The sequence below is a fragment of the Papio anubis genome, chromosome X (genome assembly GCF_008728515.1).
Source record: "Papio anubis isolate 15944 chromosome X, Panubis1.0, whole genome shotgun sequence".
NCBI lineage: Eukaryota > Metazoa > Chordata > Mammalia > Primates > Cercopithecidae > Papio > Papio anubis.
The window spans coordinates 51,875,647-51,902,273 of record NC_044996.1 but is presented as its reverse complement, the minus strand read 5'-3'; the positions used below and the strand labels follow the sequence as shown (position 1 = coordinate 51,902,273).

At 41.1% G+C, this 26,627-nt stretch overlaps 1 protein-coding gene and 1 pseudogene across 3 annotated transcripts in view; one reads left to right on the top strand and one right to left on the bottom strand.

Annotated features, from left to right (window-relative positions):
* Positions 1–5,142: 5,142 nt before the first annotated feature.
* Positions 5,143–26,627, bottom strand: part of TRMT2B (tRNA methyltransferase 2 homolog B) — a 102,099-nt gene continuing 80,614 nt past the window's right edge. For 2 of the 3 annotated variants that reach the window (XR_002519421.2, XR_002519420.2), the window contains one exon: positions 25,642–25,993. The gene's annotated coding sequence lies outside the window, so the exon portion shown is untranslated. Of the gene's footprint in view, positions 6,351–25,641; positions 25,994–26,627 lie in introns of those variants that run through there. The other variant, XR_002519422.2, reaches the window with a different exon arrangement.
* On the top strand, positions 14,266–14,870 carry LOC116271889 (annotated as a pseudogene).

Here is a 26,627-nt window from a genome sequence, read left to right as displayed (position 1 = left end):
CACCATGCCCAGCTAATTTTTGTATTTTTAGTAGAGACAGGGTTTCACCATGTTGGCCAGGCTGGTCTCGAACTCCTGACCTTGCGATCTGCCCACCTTGGCGTCCTGGCTCACACCTGTAATCCCAACACTCTGGGAGGCCAAGGCGGGCGGGTCACCTGAGGGAGTCTCTCTCTGTTGCCCAGGCTGGAGTACAGTGGCGCCATCTTGGCTCACTGCAACCTCCACCTCGCAGGTTCAAGTGATTCTTGTGTCTCGGCCTCCCAAGTAGCTGGGATTACAGGCATTTGCCACCATGCCCAGCTAATTTTTGTATTTTTAGTAGAGACAGGGTTTCACCATGTTGGCCAGGCTGGTCTCGAACTCCTGACCTCAGGTGATCCTCCCACCTTGGCCTCCCAAAGTGCTGGGATTACAAGCGTGAGCCACTGCGCCTGGCCAACAGTATGGTTTTCATATATTTTGCTGTAGCTCTGTGTTGCTACATATAGTTATAATTCATTCATTTTAACTGCTGTATGGAATCCCATCAGATGAATATATCATAGTTGATGTGTTCCTTCTGTTGATGATCATTTAGGTTGCTTTTCATTTCTTACTGTCTCAAACAAAATCTTTCAATGGACATCTACATATATATGTGTATCCTTATGTACATGTGGGAGATTTTCTCTTGGTTAAATATCTAGGAGTGGTATTACTTGGTCATTGGGGTATGCCTAAGTTCAGCTTTGGTGGACACTGCCAAATAGCCTTTCAGAGTAGTTGTACCAATTTATATAATCACCAATAGTGTACAAAAGTTCCAATAAATCCTCATCTTCGCCAATACATGGTAATGTCAGTCTTTTTTCATTTGAGCTCTTCTGATAGGTGTGCAGTAGTATCTCATTGTGGTTTTAGTTTGAATTTCCCTCATTAATAGTGAGATAGAGCACTTTTCATAGATTTACCATCTGATATGCTTTCTTAAAGCAGATATCGGCCGGGCACGGTGGCTCAAGCCTGTAATCCCAGCACTTTGGGAGGCCGAGACGGGCGGATCACGAGGTCAGGAGATCGAGACCAGCCTGGCTAACATGGTGAAACCCCGTCTCTACTAAAAATACAAAAAACTAGCCGGGCGAGGTGGCGGGCGCCTGTAGTCCCAGCTATTTGGGAGGCTGAGGCAGGAGAATGGCGTAAACCTGGGAGGCAGAGCTTGTAGTGAGCTGAGATCCGGCCACTGCACTCCAGCCTGGGTGACAGAGCGAGACTCTGTCAAAAAAAAAAAAAAAAAAAAGCAGATATCAACAGAAACAAGAAAAGGGTGGCATGATGGACATGGAGGAGAGGTAGTGACTATGAAATGAGGGTGGGAAGTGAACACTATAGAAAGGAGAGTCTAAGGACACTAAATCAAACTTTTTGTTTTGTTTTGTTTTGTTTTTGAGACTGAGTTTCACTCTTGTCACCCAGGCTGGAGTACAATGGCGCAATCTCAGCTCACCGCAACCTCTGCCTCCTGGGTTCAAGCGATTCTCCTGCCTCAGCCTCCCAAGTGGCTGGAATTACAGACGCCTGCCACTACACCCAGCTAATAATTGTATTTTTAGTCGAGATGGGGTTTCACCATGTTGGCCAGGCTGGTCTCGAACTCCTGACCTCAGGTGATCCACCTACCTCGGCCTCCCAAAGTGCTGGGATTACAGGTGTGAGCCACCATGCCCAGCCAAATCAAACTTTTTGAATGCACCAGTTTTTCTGAGAACTAGCCAAGTATACACGAATTCGGGAGTTTCTAAGCACAGTAGTTAATGGTGCATCCTTGAACTCCAACCACAAAAAATTCCTGGCAGTGACCTGAGGCCAAGTTCTCCTTTCCACAACAGCAGCAGTTCATGCTGTTTCCTGGCGTCTCTCACCAAGTTATTTTCCCGACTGAATCTCAATGTCCTTGTCTCAAAAATGGCAGCACTGGCTTGTCAGATTCCAGCTAGAAGGCTATATGACATCAGTGTTAAAGAGCACAGAAGGTTAAATGCTCTTTGTACCCCACATCAATCAAACAGAACTTTCTATAGCAGTCTGTAATAGGCAGACTGTAATAGCAACATGGTTTATAGTATTGCTTCTCAAATTTTCTTTTGTTTTTCTTTTTTTTTTTTTTTAAGACAAGGTCTTGCTCTGTCACCCAGACTGGAGTTCAGTGGTGTGAATGGGGCTCACTGCAGCCTCGACCTTCCTGGGCTCAGGTGATCCTCCTGCCTCAGCCTCCCGAGTAGCTAGGACTGCAGGTTATGCACCACCACGCCTGGGTGATAAATATATATATAAATATATTTATATATTTGTAGAGACAAGGTTTTGCCATTTTGCCCAGGCTGGTCTCAAACTCCCGAACTCAAGTGATCTGCCTGCCTTGGCCTCCCCAAGTGCTGGGATTACAGGCATGAGCTACCGTGCCCAGCCCTGCTTCTCAAACTTTAATATGAATGTGAATCACCTGGGATCTTTCTAAAATGCAGATTCTAATTTAGTAGGTATGAGGTAAAGCCTGAGAGTTTACATTTCTAAGAAGCTCTCCAATGCTGCTAATCTGAAGACGACATATTTATCTTAGAACATGAGCTATGGAGTCAGGCAGACCTGAATTTCAATCCCAGTTCCACTATTTTTAGCTATGAAATCTCGGTAGGCTATTTAATCTCTCTGAGCCTTAGTTTCCTCGCCCATGAAAAGGAGATAAACTGGGAGGCTGAGGCAGGAGAACTGCTTGAACCCAGTAGGCAGAGGTTGCAGTGAGCCGAGATCGGGCCACTGCACTCCAGCCTGGCAACAGAGCGAGATTCTGTCTCAAAAAGAGAGAGAGAGAGAAACAAAATTACCTACTTCTAGGGTTGCTGTGGAGATTAAGTGAAACGATGCACATAAAAACATGCCTAGCAGCCAGGCACAGTGGCTCACGCCTGTAATCCCAGCACTTTGGGAGGCCGAGGCAGATGAATCACCTGAGGTCAGGAGTTCAAGACCAGCCTGGCCAACATGGTGAAACCCTGTCTCTACTAAAAGTATGAAAAATTAGCTGGGCATGGTGGCGGGCGCCTATAATCCCAGCTACTCGAGAGGCTGAGGCAGGAGAATTGCTTGAACCCGGGAGACAGAGGTTGCAGTGAGCCGAGTTGGCGCCATGCACTCCAGCCCGGGCGACAGTGTGAGACTCCGTCTAAAAAGAAAAAAAAAAAGAAAAGCCTAGCATGGTGCATGGAAAGAGTAAGTAATTAATAAATGCCAGTTATTATTAATATTCCATGAACTGTCACTCTCAACACATCTATACGCTAAAGATTGCAGTTCAGAATAATTATCTGAAATCTCTGCAAGAGCCTACATTAATCAGAGAGCGAGACAGATTGAATCATATTTAGTCATATTTTGTTGGGCTTATTTCATTGGATTCTAATTCTTTGACAATTGAGACCTCATCTGTATCAGTTAGGGTCCTAGCAGGAAACAGATGGCACATTCAAATTAGCATAATTGGTGGAAAGTTTAACAAAAAGACTATCTACAAAGGTGTGGGCAGGGTATAGGAAAACCAACAGGGAGAGAGAATGCATAACTTGGGGCCATTACTACCCTATGCACAAGAGGATGAGGGGAGAAACACATAGAAGAAAAAAGAAGAATGTGATACAGAGAGTCCCCATGAGAGAGCAGTGACCTTTAGTTAAGGGACAGTAGCTAGCCTGAGGCAATCTTCCAAGGAGGAAGCCAGAAATACACACCCTGACCTCAATTTCTTCTCTTCCTGTGATGTCCTGCCAGGGATCTCCACTGCTCAAACCCTACCAGAAGCCAAAATGGGAAAGGAACTCACTGATATAATCCACATAGTTTGTCCTCCAGGAGCACAGAGCAGGGTATAAAAGGGTGAAGAGCAGATCAGGAGGGTTAAGTAGAAAATACCTGGTACACCACCTGTGACACATATATTCAACTAAAATACATCCAAACCAGAACACTATATTCCTCTGACCAAGCCAAGAGAGAACAGACTACTGTTTCAGACAAGGTTAAGTTCAACTAATTTATCAAGAAATGGGGATCAATAATTTCCAGATTATCTCCCCATTACATGTCCTACATCATCTAAAACCCAACACAGCTAAAACTGAATTCATCTTCCACTACCAACCTAATTTAGCTTTCCCATTTCCCTACCATGGTAGCTTTTGGATACACCAGTTTCTCAGCCAGCAACATCCTTTCATTTCCTCTGTGCATATTTACATCTTACTTACCCTTTAAGGTCCAACTCAAATACTTCTCCCTCCTCCAACAGGTCTTTCCCCCAATTACTTTAGCCGCCACTGATTTTCCTTGTGTATGAACTCCCGTGGTAATTTAGTCACTATTGTCAAGTACTGCTATTTAACTGCTTTGTGTATACATATCATCATGCTAATTAAATATTACACTTCTGAAGGGCAGGAACTATGTATTAACTTTCTTTTTCTCCTCATCAAAGGAAAGCAACTTAGACTTATTGCATATAATGAGTATACAATAAACACCTGAAGAATAAAGACAGGGAAAAAAATAGCAGGGAACCAAATTTCCAATTTCGTTTTTACATGACAGCTTTTCAGAAAAACCCTAGCTCTCTGAGGGCCTGCCTGGCCTTATGTGGAAATCTACAGGCACAAAGGGCAGCTCTGCTTATCATCTATCCACTTGGCATTTTAAAAACAGTCTTCTAAATAACCCTTGAGTTAAACAGAGAATCAAAACAGAAATTACAAACTGCAAAAATAATCAGCAGGAAAATCAGAACCCATCAAAACCTATACTATGCAGCTAAAGTGGTACTCATAAGAAAGTTGCAGCATTACAATCACTTATTTATTCCAATATATTCAAATGTATTTCAACTGATAATACATGAATTTTTTTTTTTTTTTGAGACAGGGTCTGGCTCTGTTGCCCAGGCTGGAGTGCAGTGGCATGATCTTGGCTCATTGCAACCTCCACCTCGCGGGCTCAATCCATCCTCTTACCTCAGCCTCCCAAGTAGCTGGGACTACAAGCACAAGCCACCACGCCCAGCTAATTTTTATATTTTTTTTGGAGGGACAGGGTTTCACCATGTTGCCCAGGCTGGTCTTCAACTCCTGAACTCAAGTGATCCACCCGCCTCAGCCTACCAAAGTGATGGGATTACAGACGTGAGCGACCATGACCGGCCAATACATGAATTATTTTGATTGACAATAAATGTACTAAACAGTCACCTCAAGAATACAGATAAGTAACAAAATAGCATACCCAAAGAAAGTAGAAAGAAAGAATTGAGCATTTTTTTAAAAAAATCAATGATCCATTTCTCACTACTCCTCCCTCTTACAATAAAACAGAAAACCTTGATGTAAAAACAATCAAGCATGGGAAGTCTTTGAAAGGTGGAAAGGACAAGGTGGATTGCCTAGAGACTTTAGGACCTAAAGAACACTACAGTAGTGAGCTGTCTTCCATAAATCCCAGATGGGGCACTGGAGAAGCCTGCAACCTGAAACTGCCAATAGGCCTAGACCCAAAAAAGAACCCCTAGAAAAGACTGTTCCCTTTAGTTAAATGACTAGGAAAAGGGTGGCCTAGCAGAAGAGAAAATCTTTTTGATAATATCCACTCTACCATAATCAAACATCAAAGGAAAATTTCCCCCTTCCCTGTGGTGTCAGCTGTGCCAAACAGAGATACCCATGTCTGCCTCCACATGGCAGCAGTTAGGCAGGGCAACTAGGCCCTGTGCCTCCCCCACAAGGGTGGTATCAGCAGGACCAAACAGGAGTGAACTTCCACCCTATCTCCCCAGTAGCAAAGAGGTGGAACCCAGGCTATGAGAAGTGGTGCTAGATGGCCCTCCACTTTCCCCACTGGGGTAGTATCAGTGGGGCCATCCCTACCTGACAGCAATAAGTTGGTGCGAGTCATCCCTCCATTCCCCATTCCCCCACCTGGAAGGGGCCCAAAAGTGAGCTGAACTTCCACCCTTCCCCACAGTGCCAACAAGGTAGAACAAAACAGTGTGGCAGTATTCTGCTTCTCCCTAATCCCTGTGTCAACAAGGCCCGACAGGGAGCAGAACTTACAATCTCACCCAGCAGCAACAAAGTGATATGAGTCAGTTCTATGCTTTTGCCAGGGAGGTATCTGCAAGGCTGACTGGGGAACTAAACTTTCACTTCCTTCCATTGGCAACAAGATGCGGCGAGGTGCCTCACTTTTGCCAGCGTCATTGGGGTCCAGCAGAGAGTTGTATAGCCACTCCAACACAGACCTGTATACCACATTTAACCCAGGGTGACTGCCTGCAAAAAAGGAAAAAGAAACAGGATGTTTTTGTTTTTGTTTTGTTTGTTTGTTTTTTGTTTTGTTTTGTTTTAGAGACGGAGTCTCGCTCTGTTGCCCAGGCTGGAGTAGAGTGGTGCGATCTCAGCTCACTGCAACCTCTGCCTCCCTGGTTAAAGTGATTCTCCTGCCTCAGTTTCCCAAGTAGCCGAGACTATAAGGCATGTGCCACCATGTCCAACTAATTTTTGTATTTTTAGTAGAGACGGGGTTTCACTATATGTTGGCTAGGCTGGTCTCAAACTCCTGATCTCAGGTGATCCGCCCACCTCGGCCTCCCAAAGTGCTGGGATTACAGACGTGAGCCACCACGCCCAGCCAGAAATAGGATGTTTAGTCTCACAACATAATACCTAAAATGTCAAAAATACAATAGAAAATCACTTATACCAAGAATCAGGAAAATCTCAACATGAATGACAAAATAAAATCCACAGACTCCAGTGCTGAGCTGACACAGATGTTGGAATTATCTGAAAAGGATTTTCAAGGAATCATTATAAAAATGCTTCCACAAGCAATTTAAAGTATGCTTGAAACAAATGAAAAGAAGTCTTAGCAAAGAAACAGAACATATAAAAAAGAACTAAATGAAAATTTTAGAATTAAAAAATAAAACAATAAAAATTTTAACACTCACTGGATGGGCTATAGCCAAATGAATATGACAGAAGAAAAAATCAGTGAACTTGAATATGGAACAACAAAAATTACCCAATCTGAGCAAGAGAGAAAATGGACTAATGAACAGAGCCTCAGGGTCCTAAAGGACAATGAAGAAAAACAGAACATCCATATCACTGGAGTTCCAGCAGAAAAAAAGAAAGACTAGGGGGCTGAAAAAGTTCTGAAAAAATAATAGCTGAAAACTTCTCAAAGGTTAAAATGTTGACACTAGAAGACTGTGGTAAATTACTTATGTATAATGCAATAATTAGAATAACCACTTAAATATTCATATAAAATATATATATTCATAACCTATATAAATAAATGAAAATGGAATTATATGCACCAAACAACAGAGCTGCAAAATACATGAAGCAAAAACTAATAGGAAAGTGCAAATACCTAAGTCCACAATTGTACTTAAAACTTGTAACATTTCTCTCTCAACAAATAATGGATCAAAATAAAAAAGGAGACAGAAGGACTGAACACCACCATCAACCATCAAGGTCTAATTGACATTTACAGAATATTTCACCCACCAACAGCAGAGCAGACATTCTTTTAAAGAGCACATGGAATCTTCACCAAAACAGATCATATCCTGGGTCATAAAATAAACCTAAACAAAAGGACTGAAACCATGTTAAAAAAACTGAAACCATAGAGTATATTTTCTGAGCACAAGTTAAATTAGAAATTAATAACTAAGGCCGGTAGCGGTGGCTCAAGCCTGTAATCCCAGCACTTTGGGAGGCTGGTGAGGCGGATCACAAGATCCAGGAGATGAGACCATCCTGGCTAACGGTGAAACCCGTCTCTACTAAAAAATACAAAAACAGCCAGGCCGAGGTGGTGAGCGCCTGTAGTCCCAGCTACTCGGAGGCTGAGGGGCCCGGGAGAATGCAGTAAACCGGAGGCGGAGCTTGCAGTGAGCTGAGATCCGGCCACTCCAGCCTGGGCGACAGAGCCAGACTCAGTCTCAAAAAAAAAAAAAAAAAAAAAGAAATTAATAACTAAAAGACAATGGGAAAATCTCCAAACATTTGAAAATTAAGCAACACACATAAATATACCATAGGTCAAAGAAGTCTTAAGGGATATTTTAAAAGTATATAAAACTGAATGAAAATAAAAATACAATATATCAAAATGTATGGAATGCAGCTAAAGCAGTGGTGATAACAAAATTTATAGGACTAAACACATGAGAAAAAAGAGGACAGGGCTGAGTGAGGGGGCTCACGCCTGTAATCCCATCACTTTGGGAGGCCGAGGCGGGCAGATCATCTGAGGTCAGAAGTTCGAGAGCAGCCTGACCAACATAGTGAAACCCTATCTCTACTAAATATACAAAAAATTAGCCAGGCGTGGTGGCGGGTGCCTGTAATCCCAGCTATTAGGGAGGCTAGGGCAGGAGAATCGCTTGAACTCGGGAGGTGGAGGTTGCAGTGAGCCGAGATCGCATCATTGCACTCCAGCTTGGGTGACAAGAGCGAGACTCCGTCTCAAAAAAAAAAAAAAAAAAAAAAGAAAAAAAAGAAAGAGAAAAGGAGGACAGAGGGAGGGAGGGGGACAAAGGTTGAAAAACTACCTATTAGGTACTACATTTGCCACTTGGGCAACAGAATCATTAGAAGCCCAAACCTCAGCATCATGCAATATACCCATGTAACAAATCTGTACATGAACCCCCGATTCTAAAATAAAAAATTAAATTAAATTAAAGAGAATCCCCCAGGGGAAAAAAAAGAAAAACAAAAGAAGGAAAACACTCAAACAAATAATCTGAGTACCCATCCCACCTGAAGAAACTAGAACAACAATAGCAAGGCAAATAGAAGAAAGGAAGTAACAATGTTCAGAGCATAAATCAAGAAAGTTGAAAACAGAAAAATCATACAGATGATGACTGAAACTAACAGGTGATTCTTTGAGGAAAAAATCAATGAAATTGATAAACCTCTAGAAAGACTGACAAAAAATAGAGAAGACACAATTCACCAATATCAGGAATAAAAGAGGATAATAAGAGAATACGATGAACAACTCTGCATGGATAGATTTGATAACTTAGATTAAATAGACCAATTTCTCAAAAAGCACAAACTACCACAACTCATCCAATGCAAAATAGATAATTTGTGAATAGCTTTATAACCATTAAAGAAGTTAAACTTAGAGTTTAAAAATTCTTAAAAGAAAAATATCCAGGCCCAGATGGTTTCACTAAGAATTATACCAAACATTTAAAGAATTAACACAAATTCTTCATAATTTTTGCCAGAAAAAGGGAGTGAATTCCAACTGATTTTATGAGGCCAGTATTACCCTGAGACCAAAATCAGACAAAGACAGTACAAATAATAATAATTAAAATTATACCTCACAACTAATTGTGGTTTATTCTAGGTATACAAGTCTGGTTCAATATTTGAAAATCAATGTAATCCACCTATCAACAGGCTTAAAAATAAAAACTACATGATCATATCAAACAATGTAGAAAAAGCATTTGACTAAATTCAACATCCATTCATGATAAATGCTCTTAGCAAACTAGGAATACAAGGTAACTTCATTAACCTAGTAAAGAATATCCACCGAAAAACTAGAGCTAACATCATACTTAAGGCTAGAGGTGGCAGTGGCAGTGGCATGGGGGCCGCTGTCCTCCACTAAAAAAAAAAAAAAAAAAAAAGTTGAAGGACAATGCTTTCTCCTTAAGATCAGAAAAAAGGCAAGGGTGTGTGCTTCTCACCACTGTGATTCAACATAGTACTGGAAGTTCTAACTTGCTCAATAAGGCAAGAAAAATGACATAAAGGAATAAATATTGGAAAGGAAGAAATAAAATCGTCCCTATCCTCAGACGACATGACTGTTTATGTAGAAACTCTCAACGAATCAACACACATTAAAAAACAAAACAAAAAAAACCCCTACTGATACACACAACAAATTAGATGGATCTAAAGGGAATTATGTTGAGTGGAAAAGCCAATCTCAAAATACTCCATTTATATAACATCCTTAATGATGAAATTACAGAGATGGAGAACAGATTAATGGTTGCCAAGTTTAGGGACATGGGAGGAGAAGAGGTGAGTGTGACTACAGAGGTAGGAGGATCTTTGTGGTTACAAAAAGTCCTATATCTTTATTTTGTTGGTGGTTACACAAATCTATGCACATGTTAAAATTGCACAGAATTTCGGGACAACTGGATATCCACCTACAAAAGAATTAAGTTGGACTCCTACTTCACATCACATACAAAAATTAATTGAAAGTGGATGACAGGGCTGGGCACGGAGTCTCACACCTGTAATCTCAGCACTTTGGGAGGCCAAGGGGAGGATCACTTGAGGCCAGCTGGGCAACATCGTGAGATCCTGTCTCTACAAAGAGTGTTTTAAAAAGCAGCCGGGTATAGTGGCACATGCTTGTAGTCCCAGTTACTCTGGAGGCTGAGGTCAGGGGATCACTTGAGCCCAGGAGTTCAAGGCTGCAGTGAGCTATGACTGCACGCACTCCAGCCTGTGCGACAAAGTGGGACACTATCTAAAAAAACAAAAACAAAACAAAACAAACAAACAAACAAAAAACACTAAACTAAACTAAAATGGATGAAACACTCAAGTGTAAGAGATAAAATTTTAAGACTCTAAGAAGAAACAGGCATAAATCTTCATGAACTTGAATTAAGCAGTGGTTCCTTAGGTATGAGACCAAAGACAAGCAAAGAAAAAAAAAAAAAGATAAATTGGACTTTATCAAAATCAAAAACTTTTGTGCTGCAAATAATACTATCAAGAAAGTGAAAATACAACCCACATAATGGGAGAAAAGTTTTGCAAATCATGTATCTGATAAGGGACTTGAATAGAGAATAAATAAATACCTCTTAAGGCCAGGCGTGGTGGCTTATGCCTGTAATCCCAGCACTTTGGGAGGCCGAGGCAGGTGGATCACCTGAGGTCAGGAGTTCAAGAACAGCCTGGCCAACATGGCAAAGCCCTGTCTCACTAAAAATAGAAAAATTAGCTAGGCATGGTGGCATGCACCTGTAATCCCAGCTACTTGGGAGGCTGAGGCAGGAGAATCACTTGAACCCAGGAGGCGGAGGTTGCAGTGAGCCAAGATCGTGCCACTGCACTCCAGCCTGGGCAACAGAGTAAGACTCTGTCTTTAAAAAAAAAAAAAAAAAAAACCTCTTAAAATTCAAAATTAAAAAGACAAATTACCAAATTTCAAATGAACAAAAGGCTGAAATAGACATTTCTCCAAAGAAGATATACAAATGGCCAATAAACACATGAAAAGATGTATAATATCATATTAAACATCAGAAACATGCAAATCAAAACCACAGTTAGATGCCACTTCATACCCATTAGGAGTGCTAAAATCAAAATGACAGATAGCTGGGTGCAGTGGCTCATGCCTGTAATCCCAGCACTTTGGGAAGTCAAGGTGGGTGGACCACCTGAGGTCAGGAGTTTGAGACCAGCCTGGCCAACATGGTGAAACCCCATCTCTACTAAAATTACAAAAATTAGCCAGGCGTGGTGGCAGGCGCCTGTAATCCCAGCTACTTGGGAGTCTGAGGCAGGAGAATCACTTGAACCTGGGAGGCAGAGGTTGCAGTGAGCCAAGATTGTGCACTGCACTCCAGCCTGGGCAACAGAGTGAGACTCTGTCTCAAAAAAAAAAAAAAAATTCAAAGATGTGGCAAAATTGGAACCTACATACATTGCTGGTGGGATTGTAAAATAATACAGCTGCTTTGAAACTGATCTGGCAATTCCTCAAAAGGTTAAGTATGGAGTTAACATATGACCTAGCAATTCCACTCCTAGGTATATAATAAAGAGAAATGAAAATATATGCCCACAAAAAACTTGTACATGGATATTTATCACAGCATTATTCATAATAGCCAAAAAATGGAAGCAGCCAAAATGTCCATCAACTAATAAATGAATAAACATAATGTGGTATATCTATACAATGGAACATTATTCAGCAGTAAAAAATAAACATGCCACAACATGGATGGATTTTCAAGACAGTTAAGTGAAAGGTGCCTATCACAAAAGATTACATATTGTATGATTCCACTTATATGATATGTCCAAAATAGGCAATCCATTGAAACAGAAAGTAGATTAGTGTTGTCTATGGCGAGGGTAGGGAAAAAAGGCTAGTGGCTGTTAAGTGATACAGAGTTTGTGGCAGTGGGGGAATGATAAAATGTTTTTAAATTAATGGCAGCGATAGAGGCAAAACTCTTTAATATACTAAAGAACATTGAACTGCACATTTTAAATGGAAGAATCGTATGATATGTGAATTATGTCTCAATAAAACTGTCATTTTAAAAAATATGGCCTGTGTCCTGGCTACTGGTGCGGGCATGGACAGGAAAAGAAAAAAATTGTTTTAAAATATGCTTAGGCCTATAGACACACAAATGAGTACATGTAAAACTGGTGAAATCTGAATACAGTTTGTACATTTTATCAATGCCAATTTCATAGTTCTGATATCATACTATAGTTACACAAGTGATTACCATTAGCTAAAACTGGGTGAAAGGTACATAGGACTTCCTTGTACTATTTTTACAACTTTCTGTGAATCTATAATTATTTGAAAATAAAGAGTGGCCGGGTTCAGTGGCTCATGCCTGTACTCCCAGCACTTTGGGAGGCTGAGGCAGGCGGATCATCTGAGGCCAGGAGTTCAAGACCATCCTGGCCAACATGGTGAAACCCTGTCTCTACTAAAAATATAAAAATTAGCCAGGCATGGTGGTGGGCACCTATAATCCCAGCTACTTAGAAGGCTGAGGCAGGAGAATAGCTTGAACCTGGGAGGCGGAGGTTGCAGGGAGCTGAGATCATGCCACTGCACGCCAGCCTGGGTGACAGAGCAAGACTCTGTCTCAAAAATTAATAAATAAAGAGTTTTTTTAAAAAAAGCAAAAACAAAAATCCTCGATATGAATGTTTATAGCAGCTCTATTTATAATTGTCGAACATTGGAAACAATCCAAATGCCCTTCAAAGAACAGAATAAACTGTGGGTATATCCATACAATGGAATACAGTTCAGCAATAAAAACAAACCAACTATTTATACACACAATAGCTTGGATGAATTTAAAGGCATTATGATGAATGAAAAAAAGCCAGCTTCAAAAGTGATTGCACCAAGTCATGGAATCAACCTAACTGCCCATCAATAATAGACTAGATAAAGAAAATGTGGTACATATACACCATGGAATACCATGCAGCCATAAAAAGGAATGAGATCATGTCCTTTGCAAGGACATGGATGGAGTTGGAAGGCATTATTCTCAGCAAACTAATGTAGGAACAGAAAACCAAATACCACATGTTCTCACTTATAAATGGGAACTAAATGATGAGAGATGGACTCATGGTAAGAACAACATACACTGGGCACATGTGAGGAGGTGGGGGGAGGAGTTGCATCAGGAAGAATAGCTAATGCATGCTGGGCTTAATACCTAGGTGATGGGATGATCTGTGCAGCAAATCACCACAGCACATGTTTACCTATATAACAAATCTGCACATCCTGCATGTATACCCCTGTACTTAACATAAAAGTTTTAGAAATTTGTAAAAAAATTTTTTTAAGTTATTGCACTACTACACTCCAGCCTGTGCAACAGAGTGAGACCCTGTCTCTAAAGCAAAAACCAAACCAAACCAAAACTAAACTAAAATGGATATTTCCATTTATATGACAGTTTTGAAATGACAATACTGTCATTAGAGAACAGATTATTGGTTGTCAGAAGTTAGAGGTGAGGGGAGTGGATAAGAGGGTTAGACTGGAGATAAGGGCACGCAGTATGAACTCTTTTTTAAGAAAGCAGACCTTATGGAATATAGACATGTGACCCTCTTCCACCCTTTTGGACCTCTCATGAAAGTGAAGAGCGAGATTATTGACATCATTAGATCAGTTATTAATATCATTACACCACTTGCTGAAAGAACTGAAGCATTTGTACAGTTTTTGCAGAACTTCAGGGAGGTTTGTATTCATCAAGACAAGATTCATCTCACAGTGGTGTATTTTGGTAATGAAGGACTGTCTAAAGTCAGGTCTAGCCTAGAATCTGTCACAAGTGAGTCTAATTTTCACAATTGATCTCATTGAATGAAGAATTTAATCGTGGATGAGGAGTAAATGTGGGTGCCCGAGCTTGGGACAAGGGAGAGGTCTTGATGTTTTTCTGTGATGTTGATATCTATTTCTCAGCCGAATTCCTTAACAGCTGCCAGTTAAATGCTGAGTCAGGTAAGAAGGTGTTTTACCCTGTGGTGTTCAGTCTTTACAATCCTGCCATTGTTTATGTCAAACAGGAAGTGCCACCACCTGTGGAGCAGCAGCTGGTTCACAAAAAGGATTCTGGCTTTTGGAGAGATTGGCTTTGGAATGACTTGTCAGTATCGATCAGATTTCCTGACCATTGGTGGATTTGACATGGAAGTGAAAGGTTGGGGTGGAGAAGATGTTCGTCTTTATCAAAAATTCTTACATGGTGACCTCATTGTGATTTGGACTCCGTTTCCTGGTCTTTTCCACCTGTGGCATGAAAAGCGCTGTGCTGATGGGCTGACCCCTGAGTAGTACCACATGTGCATCCAGTCTAAAGCCATGAATGAGGCCTCTCACTCCCACATGGGAATGCCGGTCTTCGGGGGGAAACAGAGACGCAGCTTCATAAACAGGCGTACAGGATAAACAGCAAAGCTGTTGGTTGAAATCATAATGCGTTACTGTGTGAACCGCAAACTAGCACTATTTATTTAGCCTTAATTCTACTTCCGGATGCAGTGCTTCTTTTGGAGAAGACATGTTTATTTTTCATGTTCTTTCTGACATTACTTTAGCAGTTCAACTTGATTGAGAAGAAAAAACAAATGTTTCAACATAAAGTCTCTGTTTTGTGAGAATACTGCACTGTGGAATAATTGACAAATTGAAATCTGGTATTTGTCCCAAAAGTTGTTTTGAGTTAGTTCTACCTGGTACCCATGTTCTGATTGCGTGTGGGATTGCATGGTGTCCTGATTGTATCTGGGTGAAGAGGATGGCATGTGCTGGGTTGCTGGTGGGTGGAGAGCAGCACATTCTTACAGAGGAGATGGAGTGTTATGGGCATAGTGTGTGGACAGGTATCTTCACCTGCCCACCCCTGAGTCAGCCTGCTTGATTTGATAGCTTGAAGAATCCTTTTCCACTGAAGTAGAGGATGATTATTTGACACATCTGAAATAATCAATCAATCAAGAGAAAGGCAGGAATAAAAACTCCTTAACTTACTGATGCTTAGCCTCCTGAAAGTCTGTTTTTAAGCAAATGGGTAATAGTAGAAAATAGGTTAGAATCTATGGCTTGATTAAAAATATAATGTTATGGCCGGGCGCGGTGGCTCACGCTTGTAATCCCAGCACTTTGGGAGGCCGAGGCTGGCGGATCACGAGGTCAGGAGATCGACATCATCCTGGCTAACATGGTGAAACCCCGTCTCTACCAAAAATACAAAAAATTAGCTGGGCGTGGTGGCGGGCGCCTGTAGTCCCAGCTACTCGGGAGGCTGAGGCAGGAGAATGGCGTGAACCCGGGAGGCAGAGCTTGCAGTGAGCCGAGATTGCATCACTGCACTCCAGCCTGGGCAACAGAGCGAGACTCCGTCTCAAAAAAAAATATATATATATATATAATATATTTTTTTTATATATATTATATATAAAATGTTATTATATTATCATCATGTTCAGGATTAGTAGTCAGAGTTGCTGTAGACTATTTTGCACAAACAGAAAAGAACACGGAAACGTTTTTAACAGAGCATTTAGTTATGTTGGAGTACAGGATCCTAGCTGTGTCTGGGAACATTAGTTTACGTGCGCCAGCTACATCAGGGTTTTCCCATGGTGGTTCAGAATAAATGAGCATAGCATGGTTTTGTTTTTGCTTTCGATTTTCTCATTTGGCATGGACCTATATGTATTAGCTATCCTTTTTTCTCATATATTAATAAATGTTACATTTGTATTTGCATTACTATAATACTTTGAGTTGAAAAAGAGTTTCATTGTGGGGAGAAAAAGCAAATGGTATACCACAAGATCACTCTGATTTGAGAAAAGGAAGGAGGAGAGGAAGATAGTCTGAATGGAAATCTGAAATATGGAATGTTTTAGAGAAATATATCACTTGCATATAGAATGTTTTAATTGAGGTATAAATTAATGAGACAAAGTGAAGAAGTAGTTATATTCAGATAGGACTGCACCACATTATTTGTCACTCATGGATCTGTTACCATCAGGTCAATTCTTAGCATGCATAAATTTTTTAACCTTCGGCTTTTAAAATAGACCTATGTTGAATTTTATCAGTACCTAAACCCCTGAAAATTGACTGAAGAAAAATCATTACTCTTTTTCTCAGTAAATCGTATCATCTGAAATATTACAAATTTCAAATTTCTAGGTGCTATATTAATTCAATATTATAATAACTCTTACAAGTTTTAAGTTGTGGTAGTGTTTAGGGATTTTTTTTTTAAAGATGTGTGAAATGTTCTCTGCAAAATCAGGCCACTTTCTCCTTTTATATATTAATACAATTATGTATTATGAAGACCAGTGAATTATAGTATTTAAAGTGAGATAACATAAGTATTTGCAAAGGTAAGTTACAGCTTGTTTTTTGAGAGAATCAAATGAGTTTACTTTTCCTCCTGTTGTTTTTAAACTAGCTTTTAAAGATGGAAGCTAACCAATGGAAATGTTACTATGTTTCTGACATTTATTAAATAGGACCAATAAAGTATTTTATTATCAGAAAAAATAATTTTTTTAAAATGGTATATATGTGTTTTTAAAAAGTCAATTTTAATATGTGATAATTTTTACAGAGAAAGAAAAAAGAGATAGAGAGGAAACCAGATTAAGAGAGATATTGAAATATCAAATTTTTTAAAAATGAGCAGTACTATAATATATAAGGGAATGACATCAGCAAAATGGCAGATTAGGTAGCTCTAAACTCCTATTCCTCCACAGAAACATAGAAAAACAAACAGAAACCGTCAAAGCCAACTTTTTCAGGACTTTGAAAAACAGTCAAAGGTTTACAGCAACCAAGTGAACACTGAAACAACAACAAAAAAAGAAACTAAAATGGCAGGAGAGCTTTGTGGCATTTTTACTCATCCTTGCCCCACTCCTCTGGCTTGATGGTGGTTTAGAAGATGGCAGCCTGCATTCCCAGTTTAAGACCCTGTTCTCTGGTTCCAGAGACAACAGAGCAAATCTTATTCACAAATTATTGTGTAAGTCTGTGTATTAGTCCATTCTCACACTGCTATTAATATAAAGAAATGACTGAGACTTGGTAATTTATAAAGGAAAGAGGTTTTTAGGCCAGGCACGGTGGCTCATGCTGGTAATCCCAGCACTTTGGGAGGCTTCTCTTGAGGTCAGATGGGCGGGCGGATCTCTTGAGGTCAGGAGTTCAAGACCAGCCTGGCCAATATGGTGAAACTCCGGCTCTACGAAAAATACAAAAATTAGCCAGGCATAGTGGCACAGTCCTATAATCCCAGCTACCTGAGAGGCTGAGGCAGGAGAATCACTTGAACCTGGGAGGCAGAGGTTGCAGTGAGCCGAGATCGTGCCAGTGCACTCCAGCCTGGGCGACAGAGCAAGACTCCATCTCAAAAAAATAAATAAATAAAAATAAAATAAGAATAAAAATAAAATAAACTGCTTCAAAAGAGGCTGAGCATAGTGGTGGACACCTGTAATCCCAGGCTGACGTGGGTGGATTGCTTGAGCTCAGGAGTTCAAAACCAGCCTGGGCAACATGGCAAAACCCTGTCTCTATTAAAAAATAAATACTAAAGTGATGAAAGAAAACAAAATATCAACAAAGGATTCTATATCCAACAAAACTGCCCTTCAAAAATGGAGTAATAAAACATTCCCAGGCAAACAAAAGTTAGGGGAGCTTGTTACCAGTAGACCTGCCCTGTGAGAAATGCTAAAGGGCAGCCTTCAAGTTGAAACAAAAGGACATTAGACAGTAATTTGAAGCCATATGAAGAAATGAAGATCTCCAGTAAAAGTAACTGTGTACAAATAAAAGCCAGTAATACTGCAAGTCTGGTTTGTAACTCCATTTTATTTCCCACATGATTCAAAAAGCAAATGTGTAAAAATAATTTTAAATTTATATTACTGGGCATACAATGTACAAAAATGTAAACTGTGACAACAAAGTGGGGTGGAGCTACAAAGGAACAGAATTTTTATATGCTATTAAAACTATGCTGGTATCAATTTAAACTAGAGGGTTATAAATTCAAGATGTTGACTGTAGTCCCCATAGTAACCACTAAGAAAATACATTTTTAAAAATCCTATACTGCCTAGAAAGGCATACATAGATGATAAAAACCATAAAGAAACACAAGGAAATAATTAGAAAAAAAAAAGTCAGAATCATGGCTACTTTTGCAGGGAAGGAGGGAGCTGTGATTTGAATGTGGCAAATGGAGGAGCCTCTGGGATGGCTCACAACATTCTATTTCTTGACCTGAGTGGTGGTTACAAGGGTGTTCACTTTAAAATAACTCCTTAACCTTTGTTTTGTGTAGTTGTCTCTAACTGTGCTTTATTTTATATTTAAAAACTTGTTTAAAATAGCAGAGATAAAAAGGGGAGATGGAAACAAGATGAGTCAGGGAAGGCTTTTTTGAGGAGGTAACATTTAAGCACTGAAAGATAAGAAAGGGCTACTAAAGTGAAGGGTGGGGCCAGGCACGGTGGCTCACACCTGTAATCCCAGCACTTTAGGAGGCTGAGGCAAGTGGATCACCTGAGGTCAGGAGTTCAAGACCAGCCTGGCCAACATGGTAAAGCCCTGTCTCTACTAATAATAAAAAAATTAACTGGGCATGGTGGCGCACGCCTATAATCCCAGCTACTCTGGAGGCTGAGGCAGGAGAATCCCTTGAACCCCGGAGATGGAGGTTGCAGTGAACCAAGATTGCACCATTGCACTCCAGCCTGAGCAATGAGAGTGAAACTCCGTCTCAAAAAAAAAAATTTTTTTTAAATAAAGGCGGGAAGATAGTATCAGAGGCAGAGAACAGGTGGCAGAATATAAGGGGTAGGATATAAGGAGGCCCTGAGGCAAGATTATGTAGTTGTTCCTACTCCAGTAGCTAACAGTTGGGGCTGGAGTCCAGTGGGCATGGGGAAAGCTGGAACAAAGAGGAGGAATTTGAGAGGTGGGTAGGTGTAGATTGCTCAGGGCATTTTAGCATGAGAAAGGAAGTTTGAAATGTATTCAAAGTATAAGGAAAGGCATTGAAGGTATTTATTTATTTATTTGAGACAAAGTCTCACTCAGTCACCCATCCTGGAGTGCAGTGGCAAAATCTCAGCTCACTGCAACCTCCACCTCCTGGGTTCAAGCAAGCACATCCAGCTAATTTTTGTATTTTTAGTAGAGACAGGGTTTCACCATGTTGGCCAGACTGGTCTCAAACTCCTGACCTCAAATGATCCACCTACTTCGGCCTCCCAAAGTGCTGGGATCACGGGCATGAGCCACCATACCCAGCCACTGAAGGTTTTTAACCAAGAGAGTGCCATGTTCTCATTTAGGTTTCCAAAGAATTATCTTGCCTATTAGATGGGAAACTACTTGGAAAAGGGCAAAAATAGAAATGCAATGAGGCTATCACAGAAGTGCAGGGAAGAGGTGATAGGAACTTGCAGGCAGATGGGAGTCATAGATCTGAGAGATATGGGTAGTTTCTAAATTCTCTTTTTTATAATATTACACAACAATCCACAGTTATCAACTCTTCAAAATAACCATTAGAACAAAACAAAGAAAATAATAATAATCTTCCTCACTATTCCACTTTGCTTTCCCACCTCTGCCCCTCCAAGGTAACAAATGTTGTTCTGATGTTGTTAAATCATTTCTCCACACTCATACAGACATAAACAAATATATATACATGTTCATAGATCGGAAGGGTTAATTATGTGTTTTGCAGAAATGTAACTATCCTATGAAAATAAAATAGCCGAGCTTGGTGGTGCATGCCTGTAGTCGCAGCTACTCAGGAGGCTGAGGTGGAAGGATCACTTTGAGCCCAGGAGTATGAGGCCAACCAGTGCAACATAGCAAGACCTCATTTCTAAATAAATAAATAAAAGAATATTACAAAAACAAAATAAATTATGAAATAGAAAATAAATTATCAAAAAATCCCAGCAGAATTGATCAATAAAACTAAAAGACCAATAAATCAGAGACCTAGAGATACTGTGACAGGCAGTGCTACTAGGTTGGTGGTAAATATAAGACAATAAAATAAAAACATTTGAAAAAAGTGCAAAAGAAAAATAGCTGGGCTGCGTGCGGTGGCTCACGTCTGTAATCCCAGCACTTTGGGAGGCCAAGGCGGGTGGATCACGAGGTCAAGAGATGGAGACCATCCTGGCTAACACGGTGAAACCCCGTCTCTACTAAAAATACAAACAAACAAAAAAAATTAGCCAGGCGTGGTGGCAGGCACCTGTAGTCCCAGCTACTCGGGAGGCTGAGGCAGGAGAATGGCGTGAATTCACGGGACGGAGCTTGCAGTGAGCTGAGATAGCGCCACTGCACTCCAGCCTGGATGACAGAGTAAGACTCTGTCTCAAAAAAAAAAAAAAAAAAAAAAAAAAAAAAAAAAAAAAAAAAAAAAAAAAGGAAAAGAAAAAAAAATAGCTTTGTTTTCCGAGTCACGAAAGAACCCTAATAGGCAACTCAGGTTGGGTTGAAAGGGAAGTGTCATACCAGGGTCACATCAGTAGAATCCCACAACCAACAAAACTAAACTATACCCACTGGGGGAACTGCCATGATATTTACTTATGCCTCTCTAATATTTCAGTTTAAAAGCTATAATTTATTCCTGATGACACATAACACTAGGCAATTCTGTTCACTCTTCACTGATTCTATCTCTACTAATTGTCAAGATAATATTAAATAATACCATATATGCTGGTCTTCTTAAATTCAATCTCATCATAAGCCTGCTCTTCACCAATCCTCATGCTAACCGATCTAATGTTAGTCAATTAGTAACCAGAAAATTATCCTGATCCTAGTTATTACTAATATTTTACCTTGCATGAGGTCTGATATGGTTTGGAAGTTATCCCCTCTAAATTGCATGTTGAAATATAATCGCCAATGTTGAAGGTGGGGCCTGGTATGAGGTGTTTGGGTCATAGGGGTGGATCCCTCATGGTTTGGTGCTGTCCTTGCAACAGTGAGTGAGTTCTCATGAGATATGGTTGTTTAAAAGTGTGTGGCATCTCCCTCCCTACTCTGTTTCTCACTCTCACCATGTGATGTGCAAGCTCCCATGAGCAAAAGCTCCCGGAGGCCTCTCCCAGAGCCAAACAGATGTTGGTGTCATGCCTCCTGTACAGCTGGTAGAACCATGAGCCAATTAAAACTCTTCTTTATACATTACCCAGTCTTGAGTATTCCTTTATAGCAACACGAGAATGGCCTAACACAAAAAATTGGTACCAGATGTGGGGCATTGCTATAAAGAAAACGTGGAAACAACTTTGAAACTGGGTAATGGGTAGAGTTTGGAAGAGTTCAGAGGGCTCAGAAAAAGACAGGAAAATGAAGGAAAGTTTGGAACTTCTTAGAGACCAGTTAAATTCTTGTGACTAAATTGTTGATAGTGATACGGACAGTGAAGTACAGGCTGCCAAGATTTCAGATGGAAATGAGGAACTTGTTGGGAACTGGACAAAGGTAACCCTTGTTATGCCTTAGCAAAGAACTTGGCTGTATTGTGTTCATGCCCTAGGGATCTGTGGAAGTTTGAACTTAAGAGTGATGACTTAGGGTATTTGGCAGAAGAAATTTTTCTAAGCAGCAAAACATTTAAGATGTGATCTGGCTGTTTCTAATAACTTATGCTCAGAGGCAGGAGCAAAGAAATAATTTACAGTTGGAATTTATAATTAAAAGGGAAGCAGAGTGTAAACATTTGAAAAATTTGCAGCCTGGCCACCTGCAAAGAAAGAAAAAGCTTTTTCTGAGGAAGGATCCAAGCAGGTGGCAGAGCAACCACTTGTTACAGAGCTCTGCATGACTAAAAATGAGCCAGGTGCTGATAGCCAAGACAATGGGAAAAAGACTTTGAAGGCATTTCAGAAATATTTGAGGCAGCCCTTCCCATCACAGGCCCAGAGGCCTAAGAGAAAATAATGGTTCCCTGGGCCAGCCCAGGGCCCTGCTGCCCTGCACAGTCTTGGGACACTGCTCCCTGCATCCAGGCTGCTCCAGCTCCAGCCTTGACTCAAAGGGCCCCAGATACAGTGTGAGCCACCACTCTGGAAGGTGCAAGCCATAAGCCTTGGTGGCTTTCATATGGTGTTAAGCCTGTGGGCACATAGAATGCAAGAGTGAAGGAGGCTTGGCAACCTCTGCCAAGATTTCAGAAGATATATGAGAAAGCCTGGGTGCCTAAGTAGAAGCCTGCTGGAGGGGTAGAGCCCTCAGACAACCTGTACTAGGGCAGTGCAGAGCGGAAATGTGGGGTGGGAGGGCCCATACAGAGTCCTCAATGGGGTACTGCCTAGTGGAGCTTTGGGAAGGTGGTCACCATCCTCCAGATCCTGGCATGGTAGATCCATCAGCAACTTGGACCCTGAGCCTGGAAAAGCTGCAGGTACTCAACTTCAACCTGTGAGAGCAGCCACAGAGGCTGTCCATGGGTATGGCTTGCCCAAGGCCTTGGGAGCCCACTCTTCATACCAGTGTGCCCTGGATGTGGGCCATGGAGTCAAAGGAGACTATTTTGGAGCTTTAATATTTAATGACTACCCTGCTGGGTTTTGGACTTGCTTAGGGCCTGTAGCCCCTTTCTTTTGGCTGATTTCTTCCTTTTGGAACAGGAATGTTTAGCCAATGCCTGTACCTCCACTGTATCTTGGAAGTAAATAACTTGTTTTAATTTTATAGGCTCATTGGTGGAAGAAACTTATCTCCAGATGAGGCTTTGGACTTGAAATTGAGACTTTTGAGTTAATACTGGGATGAGTTAAGACTTTGCAGGAATACTGAGTAGGAATGGTTGTATTTTGAAATGGGAGAAGAACGTAAGAATTGAGGGGGCAGGGCAGAATTATATGGTTTGGATATTTGTACCCTCAAATCTCATGTTGAAATGTAATCCCTGGCTGGGCGCGGTGGCTCATGCCTGTAATCCCAGCACTTTAGGAGGCCAAGGCGGGTGGATCACCTGAGGTCAGGAGTTTGAGACCAGCCTGGCCAACATGGTGAAACCCCATCTCTACTAAAAATACAAAAATTAGCTGGGCATGGTGGTGGGTGCCTGTAATCCCAGCTACTTGGGAGGCTGAGGAGGGAGAATTGCTTGAACCCAGGAGGTGGAGGTTTCAGTGAGCTAAGATTACGCCACTGCATTCCAGCCTGGGTGACAAGAGTGAAGCTCCTTCTCAAAAAAAAAAAAAAAAAAAAAAAAAAAAGAAATGTAATCCCTAATGTTGGAGGTGGGCCTGATGGGAGGCGTCTGGGTCATGGGGGTGGATCCCTCATGGTTTGTCCACATGATAGTGAGTGAATTCTCCTAAGATCTGGTTGTTTAAAATTGTGTGGCACCTCCCCCCAACTCTCTTGCTCTTGCTTTCACCATGTGATGTGCCTGCTCCAGCTTCATCTTCTGCCACGAGTAAAAGCTCCCTGAGGCCTCCCCAAAAGCTGAGCAGATGTTGGTGCCATGCTTCCTGTACAGCCACTAGAACTGACAGCCAATTAAAACTCTTTTCGGGTCTCAGGTATTCCTTTATAGCAGTGTGAGAATGGCCTAATACAAGGTCTAATCAGAATTCAGCTTGTCTCAGTCATGTTTCCTGTCTCAGTCACATTTCCATTCACCTTCTTCAGTCAAAACTTTTCCTCCATACTTCTAAGCAAGTACCAAAGAAAATAACATGAATTCACAGTCATCTATAAAATAAGAAAACAACTAAATCAAGATGGGAGAAAGGTACAGTAAATTATTCCTCTACCTAACACATTTCTGGGCATGATGGAAAAACAGTGGTATCAAGTGGGTTACTTCCCTTGAGGGTTAGCACAAGATCTCAGCTATAGACAGCTCCCCTTGGATGGCAAGTATGGAGAAAAGAGGGGAAAATGCAGCCTCCAGTTGGCCAAAAATCAATCTACATATTTAGAAAAGCCTTCGGCTGAGAACTTTCAAAGGGCTGTAAAGTGCCTCATTCAGATAAAGATAAGTGTTCATACAGAATATCATCCAAGCCTGGACACTTTTGTGAATGAAAGGAGGCACTATTAGTAATGATTCTGGGATGGAGGTTGGCAAATTTTTCCTAAAAATGGCCAGATAGTAAATATTTTAGGTTTTAGAGGCCACATACAGTCTCTGTCATATATTCTTTTTCTTTTTAACCCTTTAAGAATGTAAAAACCATTCTTAGCCCAGACACCATAAGAAAACAGGCCAGGAGGCCGGGCGCAGTGGCTCACGCCTGTAATCTCAGTACTTTGGGAGGCCAAGGGGGGAGCAGATCACCTGAGGTCAGGAGTTCAAGATCAGCCTGGTCAACATGGCGAAACTCCATTTCTACTAAAAAAAAAAAAAAAAAAAAAATTAGCCAGGCATGGTGGCACATGACTGTAATCCCAGCTAGTCAGAAGGCTGAAGCAGGAGGATCGCTTGAACCTGGGAGGCAGAGGTTGCAGTGAGCCGAGATCACACTATTGCACTTCAGCCTTGGTGACAAGAGCAAAACTTGATCTTAAAAAAAAAAAAAAAAGAAAAAAAAAAAAAGCAAGCAAGAAAGAAAACAGGTTAGGATACAAGTTTGGCCATGGGCTTGGGGGAAAACACACATCAAGTCTGTTCTGGTCAAATAGGTACATAAGTCACCCTAGCTGAAGGCCTGGTCTGTGATCCAATTCAAAATTTAGAATTAAGAGTAAGTATGTGGGTTGGGTGCGGTGGCTAACACCTGTAATCTGAGCACTTTGGGAGGCCAAGGCGGGTGGATCACCTGAGGTCAGGAGTTCGAGACCAGCCTGGCCATCACGGTGAAACCCTATCTCTACTAAAAATACAATAATTAGCCAGGCATGGTGGTGTGTGCCTGTAGTCCCAGCTACTCGGGAGGCTGAGACAGTAGAATTACCTGAACCCAGGAGGCGAAGGTTGCAGTGGTCTGAGATCGCGCCACTGCACTCCAGCCTGGGCGACAGAGTGAGACTCCGTCTCAAAAAAAATAATAAAAATTTTAAAAAACCTACAATGATGAAAGTATGTCACAGGGAGGAATCAACTGAAAGAGCTCCCCAGGCCAAAGTTGGAACAATTTGAACAAGAAAATAAAGTGGTATGGATTATAATCAGAGTATAAAATAAATATATGTGAGCCAATACTGTATAAACAAATGATTTAATAGACAAATGCATAAGAATAGACAGACCCCCTCCCCCATACAGAAGAATTCCAAGCAACTTTTGTAGATACTCCACCTCAAGGAGGTGGAGGATAAATCCCCATTCTATAAGTGTGGCCAATGCATACTGATTTCCTTCTAAAGAGTACAGGATAGAAAGTAGGGGGAGTATCTTTATAGTGGAGAAATCCGACAAACACTGCCTCGGCCAGGTGATCAAGGTTAACATCATCAGTGATAAGTCATGTTGACAGCATGTATCCTTGATATGATGTGATGAGGATGGCATGTTACCTCTGTGGCCTTGCTCCCAAGAACGCGTAACTTCAGTCTAATCATGAGAAAAACATCAGATAAACACTAAGTTAGGGATATTCTACAAAACACCTGATGAACACTCCTGTCAAGGTCATCAAAGACAAATACAGTGGCTGGATGTGGTATCTCATGCCTATAATTCCACCCCTTTGGGAGGCCACGGTGGGAGGGTCACTTGAGGCCAGGAGTTTGAGACCAGCCTGGGCAATATAGCAAGACCCTTCTCTAAAAAGAACAAAAAATAAATTAGCCAAGCATGGTGGTGTATGCCTGCAGTCCTAGGTACTTGGGCAGCTGAAGCAGGAGGATTGCTTGAGCCCAGGAGTTTGAGGCTGCAGTTAGCTATGATCACACTACTGCACTCTAGCCTGGGCCACAGAGCCACACCTTGTCTCTAAAAAACAAAACAAAACAAAATCTGAGAAGCTTAAGTTAAAAACTAAGGAAATCTGAACGAAGTATGGACTTTAGTCAATAACAATGTATTGATACTGGCTCATTAATTGTAACAAATGCAGTATCACAAGATGTTAACAATGAGGGAAACTGGGTATTGGGGATAGTTACTCACTGTACTGTCTTAGCAATTTTTCTGTATGCCTAAAACGATTCTGAAAAATAAAGTGTTTTATAAAAAGTTCACTAAG